The 8,931-nt window shown below is 37.0% G+C and overlaps 1 pseudogene; it reads left to right on the top strand.

The window, feature by feature from the left end:
* Positions 1-2,330: 2,330 nt before the first annotated feature.
* LOC119569396 lies at positions 2,331-8,750 on the top strand (annotated as a pseudogene).
* The last annotated feature ends 181 nt before the right edge of the window (positions 8,751-8,931 follow it).

Here is an 8,931-nt window from a genome sequence, read left to right as displayed (position 1 = left end):
GTGTGAGATATTGAAAAGGTTTTATAATGATTACCCGTGTGAATTTTTTTGGATTTGCCTATTTTCGTTGTACCTAAAGGGGGAAAGGGAAATCACACCGAAAGCACTGGTTTTTGGTCTATTTAGGCTTTTCTTTTCGTTAATAAATGGGAAATGAGAACACTTGATTCCTAACAGTGAAAACTCAGGGATTTTGAGGGTCTATGTTTCAAATCAAACAAGTTCAGCGTGCTTGCGCGCGCGCGCGCGCGCGCCGGCCTGGTTGTGTGTGGTGTGTGTGTGTGTGTGTGTGTGTGTTTATTGTGGTGGTTATGGTGGTGTGTGTGTGTGGTGTGTTATGTGGGGGTTTTGGTTGGTTTGGCGGGCTGCGTGGCGTGGTGGTGTTGTGGTGTGTGTGTGTGTGTGTGTGTGTGGGTGTGGGTGGTGTGTGTGTGTGTGGTGGTGTTGTTGTGTTATGTGTGTGGGGTTTTATGTGTTTTTGTGTGTGGTGTGTGTGTGTGTGTGTGTGTGGTTTTGGTGTTAGTGTTGTGTGGGTGTGGTTGTGTGTGGTGTTGGTGTGGTTGTGGTGTGTGCACAGAAAAGAGTTATTACTTTCCACTATTGGGGTTATATCGATCGGGGAAATTAGATATACTGGAAAGTGTTTTTACAATAACTTTTCGAGTATCTTTTTTGAATATTGTGGAATTGTCGGCTTATGGGGATGTTTTTATTCAAATGTAAGAGAAAGGAAAAAGATAAATTTGCAAACACTTTTTAAAAAATGAAAATTTGCTTTTTTGAAATATGGGAAATCATTGGACATGTGAAGAATGCAAAAAGGGTTATATTTTTCGACATGCCGTATAAATTTTAGTTTTAAAAATTTTCTCAGTTTCCTTTTATTTTCTCTCCTTTTTTTTTATATTAAAAACCCTTTTTTCGGAAAAATCAACAAGTAACCCCTTATTCAATCTTTTGGGGACCCCCGGTATTTTATCTTTTGGTCATAGTGGCCCCGCAGGTAGGAAAAAGGGGGTTTAATTCTATTTCCTATCAGTAGTTGCCCCCCTTTATAATAATGGGCAACTACTGTATAGGTAATAAGAATTCAACCACCTTTCCCACACTCAGAGCCACTAGTGACCAAAAAAGGGCAACACCAGGGGCTCCATAAAATTGGGTAAAGCGGGGTTTCTTGTCTTTTTTTCCGAACGAAAGGGATTTTATATAAAATAAAGAAAAGGAGAGAAAATAAAAGGGAAACGGGGTTTAATTTTTAAAACAAAAAATAAAATATAGGGGCATGTAAAATAAAAAAATTATAAAAACCCCTATTTGGGCATTTTTCACAGCCCAAAATGGGGTTCCATATTTCAAATAAGCTAATTCATATTTAAAAAAGATTTTTAAAAAAAGTTATAATTTTTCCTTTCTCTTACAATTGAAAATAAAAAAATCCCATAAAGCCGACAATTTCCACAATTTTTCAAAAAAGATACAAAACAGAAAAGTTTGTAAATACACTTTTCCAAAGTATTTTTAAAATTTTCCACAAGATCGATAAAACCACCCCAAAAGTGGAAGTAGAGTACGTTTTACGGCCACACCCCCAAAACACACACACACACACACAAAACACACACCACACACACCCACACACACCCCAAAACACCACCATAACACACCCACAACACACAAAACACACACAAAACCCCACCCCCCCCACACATAACACACCCCCATAAAAACACACACCCACACCCCCCACACCCCCCACACAAAAAAAACCACACACCCCACCCACCCACCCCCCACACACACCCCAACACACAACACACACACGCGAAAGCACCGAAACCACCAAACAACACACAAAACACACACAACAAACCAAACACCCCACAAAAAAACCCAAAACCAACATAAACACAAACCAAACAAAAAAAAAACCCCACCCACCCCCCCAACCCCCCACCCCACCCACCCCCCACCACGCGCGGGCGCGCCCGCGCCCCCGGCCGCAACCCCACCCCCCGAACTTGTGTTGATTTTGAAAAAACCCGAAAAGCCCCGTCAACCTCCCTTGGATTATTCCCGGGTTGGAACCCCAAGTGATTCCCCCTTTACATTTTTTCCCCCCCCCCAAAAAAGAAAACCCCAAAATTGCGCAACCCCCCCGTGTTTTCGGGTGTTTTCCCCTTTTTCCCCTTTAGGTAAACCAAAAGGTAGGAAACCCCCCCCAAATTTTCCCCCCGGTTTAACCCCCTTATAAAAACCCCAATTTCAATTGCTCCCTCCCCTTTAGATTTAAAGGCCCATTTCAAAAAAAAAAAAAAATTTTCCCCGAAATGACCCGTGCCAAACCCCGCGCCCCAATGGTAGCTAATCTAGTATAATTGCCTGGGGCTTTATAAAATTTTAAACCCTAAATCTCTCCCGTGGGGGCGTAAGATCCCCCGGGAGGTAGAATAAACCCAAACCAAAAACCTTCCCGTTTAACCAGTGAATTTAAAATACATTACGGGGGAATAAAGGCAAAACCTTTTTTCCAACCTAATGATTGCCCCCTTTCAAAGATCTTTTTTTATGGAAGGGAAATGCTTTTTCCCAAAATTTTCCCCTTTTTTCGGGTAAATTTTTTTTCCCCCGATGCCATCGGAAATTTTTTTAAACCCAAGGCTCCCCCAATAAGGGGAAAAAAACCCGGAAAAAATTGGGCTGAGAAACCCAAAAAATGGCCCCCCAAAAAAAAATTAATATTCCTTGAAGGATAGGAAAGGGTATCCCGAGTTAAAGGGGAAAGTAGGGATACTTAAAAAATGTGTTCCCCTTTTGTGAAGGCATTAGCTATTTTCCCTAAAGTTTTTTCCCAGTGCTTTTAGCCTTATAACATGAGCGCGGGGCCCCCCCACACATTTAACCCCAACCACCCCAACACCACAACCCCACCCACACAGAGAAGAGGGGGAAGAGAGGAGAGAGAAAAGGGGGGGGGGGGGGGGGGAGAAAGAGAGAGAAAGAAAAAGAGAGAAAAGGGAGAGGAGAGAGAGAGAAAGGGGAGAGGGAGAGGAGAAAAAGAGAGAAGAGAGAGGAGAGAAAAAAGAGAAGACGAGAGAAAAGAGAAAAGAGAGGGAGAGAGGGAAAAGGAGAGGAAGAGAGGGGAACCCGAGGAGAAGAAGGAGGAGGGAGAGGGAGAGGGGAAGAAAGGAGAGAGGAAGGAGGAGAGAGGGGAGGGCCGAGAAAAGAAGAGGAGAGGGAGAGAGGGGGAACGCGTACACAAACACACACACACAAACAAAAACCACACACACACCCCACCCCCACACACAACACCCCACCCACACACACACACACCCCACACACACAAAACACACACACACACACACACCACACACACAACAAAAACACAAACGCGGGCGCGCGCATATTTTTTACAGTTTGGGGTGACTGAAAAGTACAGTGAAAGCAGAGGTGTTTTTGGGTCTCAGTGGTATTCATTTTTTTTGGGCAAAACTCAAAAAGGGGAATACGGGGGAATTTATTCGACGTTTTAAATCTCTTTTTATTATATTCCCCCTTTGGGCCTTTGCATTTTTTTCCCTTAAAAAACAAGTTTTTTGGGAGTTCTAAATTTTTGAGTCATGTTTGTAAAAGAAATTAAGAGATGGAGTTTTTTATGATGAAACTGAACAAAATTTAAGTCAAAATTTCGTCTCTTTTGTTTTAAAAAATTTGTGGGGGAAAAAAATACTTTATAGAAATCTATATACTTTTTTGGGGGGGGTGGGGGGTTACGTAAATTTTTAATCATACTTGTTTCAACTCGTTTTTAGAATCTGCTTTTTTTTTTGGGAATTAAAAAATAAAATTTAAAGAAGGGTAAGAGAAACCCCCTTATTAACAGCTTTTCGGAAAAAATTTCGGGTCCCACCTAAAAAACTAAAAACCCAAATCCGGGTAAACCTTTGACTTTAAAGGAACGGAATTACAATGTGACGGGGCCCAATAGAAAACAAAAATGGAAAAACCTTTATGTTTTTCTTACCCAGAAAAAATAAAAAAAAGAGTAAAAAAACTTTTAAAAAAAAAAAGGGGGATGGGAAAGGGACCATTTTACCAAAAAAATTTTGTTGCCAATGCTTTTTGAATTTTTTAAATTTGCCCGGGCCCTTTCAAAGTGTCCCGGAAGTCAATGAATTTCTAAAGGGGGCCGTCAGACTAGGTATTTTTAAAATTTTGTGTCGGGGGGGACGGTTGTAAAAGGCAAAGGGTAGATAAAGGAATCAAAATATTCCCACCAAAAACTACCAAAAATTTCTTCTCATTTTTTTATTGCACCTTTGGGCCCTTTAACGGGACAGAAAAAAAATTTGCGCCCGTAGCCCGTCCCCGGGGGTCAGCTGTTCTCGGGAAAACAAGGGGGGACGGGAAAAACAGTCATTTTTCCCCTTTTTAAATCATTTATCAACGTTGAAAGTCACAGGTAATATGGATTTGAGTTTGTGATATTTTTTAATATAAAGCAAAAGGGGACGTTTCATGACAGTGGTGCAGAAAGCGTGACTTTTTGATTTTTGGGTTTTTTGGGGGTTTAGAAGTTTAATATTCCCCATAAAGATTTTTTTCTCGAGGACGATTTTCTGAGTAAAAATTTTATTTCGAGGAAAAAAGGGGGTGGGCCTGTCGTTTTTCAAATATTTATATTTATTTAGATTCTTTCAAAAATGTTCAGAGAAGTAGTTTTAAACTAACGAAATTATTCTTTTCGAATATATATTATTTTAAGCATCAAACCATAATTTTTTCCTGATTAATTTAAAAAAAATTTGGAAGATTTTAAAATATTGCCTCCATATTTTAGTGAAATTAATGAATGGGGCATTTATCTTTTTTTTTGTGTTTTTCAAGGGGATGATAGTTTAACCCCACGTGTCCTACCATTGGCAATGGGGAAAAAAATTATAATCATTTTATTTTTCAGTCGTGTACAAGGGGGTGGGAAAGTACTAATCAAGGGAACATTCAAAGACAAAGTTTTATGAGGGAAAAAATTTAAACCCTTATTAGTATTTTTGAAACTATCTCTTTAAAAAAAAACTGTGATCTTTTTAGCATGGTTACTTTTGGAAAAATAAAAAAGATTGTAAAATTGGGAAATGAAATATATTTGTATTTGGGCTTTAAAGGAAATAGGAAAAACACATGTTTCATTTTTATTCATGTAAAAAAAAAAAAATTTTCAGTACCCTATATTTTTAGAAAAAAATTGTTTAAAATTAGTGGTTTTCTCTAGCAATTGGTTTTTTTTTTCTGTTAGTAGAAAAAAAAGGGGAAAAGTTTTTTAAAAATTTATTTTTATAGTTTTTTTTTTTTTTTTTTTTTTTTTTTTTTTTACAAATTTTAAACAAACTTGTGATGTAGGGAACAATTTCATGATACTTTATTATTCAATTTTGTGGGCCTTTTTAGATACTTCAGGGGGAAAATAATTAAGAATTTAAACAATTGAGGAAATATCTAAAAAATTTATCAAAAAAAGGGGAAATTTGTACCCTAGGAAATTTCTAGTTTGTTTATCGTTAAAAAAAAGGGCAGGAAAAAAAAAAGTTGTAGGGAAAAAATACCCGTGTTTTTTTTTAGATTTCATAATCAGCCTTTTTAGAAAAAAAAGTGTCTGTCCTTTTATTTGGTTAAATTTAAAAGATCAAAGAAATTTTAAAAAATACAAAAAAGGGGTGTATCTCATGGATCTTTTTTTTATAGAAGTTTAAAAGTAGTTTTCTTGATGGAGAAAAAGCAAGATGGGGAAACTGCGGCCTTGCAAGCATTATGAGGGGGCTCCTTTTTTCTCAGCGGGGGGGGTCTGATGCAGAGGCCCCGACTTGGGTGTGAAAAATGAGGTTTAAAAGGGGGAGAAATTTGGGTATACACTTTAAGGGCTTAAACCCCTGAGTTCTCAGTATTTCTAAAAAAGTGGGGGATAATGGTAAGTTAGATTTTGAAAATTGTTTTAAAGTTTTATTACAAAAGAGAATTTTTGTTGAAAAAATACTATTTGGGGTATATGGCCCTATTTTTTAGTATTATTTAAAGGGAAAAAATGTACTTTTCAGCTTTTGCAGAAATTATTGTTTTTGAGGACTTTAAAAAAGCTTTTTTTTCACACATATATGATCAGTGTCTTTTATATACTAGTCAGGCAGTTGAAATTTCAAGGATAATCCTTAAATTTTTAAGAACTCATTTAGATTTCCTATGTATAATAAAATATCCATTTCTTTCCATACTGAATTTTTTGGTTTTGCCCTAGTAAAAAGAATCCATATATTTTATTCAAACACTGGGAATTTTTGTCATTTTTTTAGATAGTTTGGAGTTGCTTTTATAAACAGGTCCTGTTGATTGTAAAAAAAAAATAAATACCAACATCCCCCTGTAATTTTCCATGCATTACTATAGAAAAATGTCAGGGGATTTGTTGATCTTTAAGTTTAAAATTTTAGAGTATAAAGGGGTTTTTAAAAAAGGGCCCCACTCCCCAAGTTCATTGGATTTTAAGGACCCTTCCCCTTGGGGGTGTCTGAAGAATTTTCAGACAGGTTAAATTTCAGGTAAATTTTGACAGTAGTGTTTTTAAAAAAATGAATTGAAAAAACCCGTTTTATTTTCTTAGCTACCCGGCGTATTTTCCATTTTAAAAATCAAGGAGCCTTTCTGTAAATGCAAAAAAAATGGGGTTGGGGGGTGAACCCAAAAAAAATAACAATTTTTAATTTTTATGAATAGGTTTTTTAAAATACCATTATAAGTTCTTGCACATTTCCACAATAAGTGCCCGAAAAAGAGGCTTGTGGGGGAAAAAATTTGCCTACAACCCCTACCCTTTTACTTTAATATCCCCCACTACCCCCCGGGAAAAATCCACCAAATTTTTACACTCTCCTGCAAGTGGCTTTTAAAAAGCACAGGTAAAGTAATTCTTTTTTGTTAGTTTTTTAGCCCCTGCAACCCGATTACTGTGTTTACCAAAAAACTTTTTCCTGGAAGACTTTCTTTTGATAACTTGATGGAGCCTGGGACTTTAAATGATTTTAAATGGATTTAACACTTTCCCATTCAGTAATTATTTTATATTTGTTTCCATTTCCCAGTTAACTCAGCTCTCCCACCCAGTTGGATGTCAATGGGAAGAGAACAAAGGAAGTGTTATTATGTTCACCTGGGCCCCAGTTCCTGAAAGACAGCAGTCTCGAAAGCCTTGGTTTTACTGATGAATAGATTTAGATATTATTAAGCCTGCCCAAAGGTGTGAACATTGGTGATGGGCCATTGCAACGGGAAATTCAGGGGGAAACTGGTGCTAATGGAGATGAAGGCAAAATCTGTGAAAATTTCCCCTTAGTGATAATAGTGGTGAAACGGAAGGAGCTGCAGTTGAACTGAAGCAAGACGAGGTAGCCTGAGCCTTTGTTTCTCAAAAAACTATCAGGACATTGCTCCAAATACAAATATGCTCAGTTTGCTGCGTGACTATGATGAAGACATGAGAAGGAAAGTCTTCAGTAATAAGAATTTTGAATGTAAAGTTTGCTTTATGGATAAGCTAGGGAATCATTGTTTAGAATTCTGGCCTTGCCATCATGTATTTTGCAAAAGACTGTATGGCATTTTATTTTGAGGTGCAAATCAATGGGGGAAACATCAGTTCCTCAGATGTCCTGAGGATGACTGTGAATCAGAAGCCAACCCAAAACAGGTGATTTCTCCTTTTTTTTTTATATTTCTTTAAGTTCTAATTTATTTTGATTGATTCAGTATATTGTTGGTGGGAAATTTCAAGTAACAATTTTTTTTGTTAAAATTAACTTGGATGGAAAAAAATAATATTTTAGATTTCTCCTTTTTGCAGTACACATTTAAATAAATCTTGATATTTATGTCATATGTATTACTCTTGTTGGTCAGAGTCTACAAAACAGCCAGCAAATAAAATGATTGGATGAACTAAATTTATTCCTATTTGATTTATTATGATTAATATAATAAAAAAAAATACAATGACAAAACAATTTTATAGGTTCAAGAGCTTGTCTCAGAAGACATGTACAAGAGATGGATGAAATGTTGCTCAACACTACACTGTCTGCATTGGGCGATATCCAGCCCTTTCCCAAGGATGCACTGCCAGTACCTGTGGGCTAAGAGGAAGGCCAAGGAACCTGTCCTTCGTGCAAGTTTGTCTTTTGTGGTTTGTGCAGGTGAGGTAATTGCTATGTTTTTAGGGCATGTGTGCAGTTAGGTCTCTTCAGGAATAAAGTGCCCAAGTTTAGCTAGGTCTTGTTCTTATTTCAGGGAGAATAGGGAAATCAAACATGGTGATAAGTGTAAGGTTTGTGGTTAGATTTCAAAATCTTCAAAAAAGATGTGCTTTTAACTTGTATAGAATATTTGACTGAGTTAATGCAGATAACAGATATTTTTTTAATATTGCCCTTTCTGAAAAACTAACTGTTAATAGAATGCATGTTCTTATAGAAAACAAAATTTTTTTATCACAGATTTGGATGGCATGGGATTGAGCCTTGTAGCTGAAGAAGACTGAAGCAAGGCAAGCCTTAGATCTGTATGTAAGTGGAGACGATGATGCCAAAGGAACTGGAAAGAAGATTGGCAAGAAGTACATGGAAAAAGCTGATGAACGAATACCTTTCCCTGAACCCACTTGGAAGAGAATGCAAAGCAGTGCCCAAGTGCTTGCCAAGATTGAGGTGAGTCTTGTTGTTGTTTTTATGTGAGAATTAGAATCAGTTATCTTTTTCCCCATTTTTCTGTCATCACAGGAGTTGACGTAGATATGTTTTTATTTCCCGTGGGTTACTGTATGATATTTTTGCACCTTCCCAAAAATCAGGATTCTATATTGATAAGACAAAAAAACAGTTATTTATT

The sequence above is a fragment of the Penaeus monodon genome, unplaced genomic scaffold (genome assembly GCF_015228065.2).
Source record: "Penaeus monodon isolate SGIC_2016 unplaced genomic scaffold, NSTDA_Pmon_1 PmonScaffold_14802, whole genome shotgun sequence".
Classification (NCBI taxonomy): domain Eukaryota; kingdom Metazoa; phylum Arthropoda; class Malacostraca; order Decapoda; family Penaeidae; genus Penaeus; species Penaeus monodon.
This window is presented reverse-complemented; position numbering and strand designations above follow the sequence as displayed.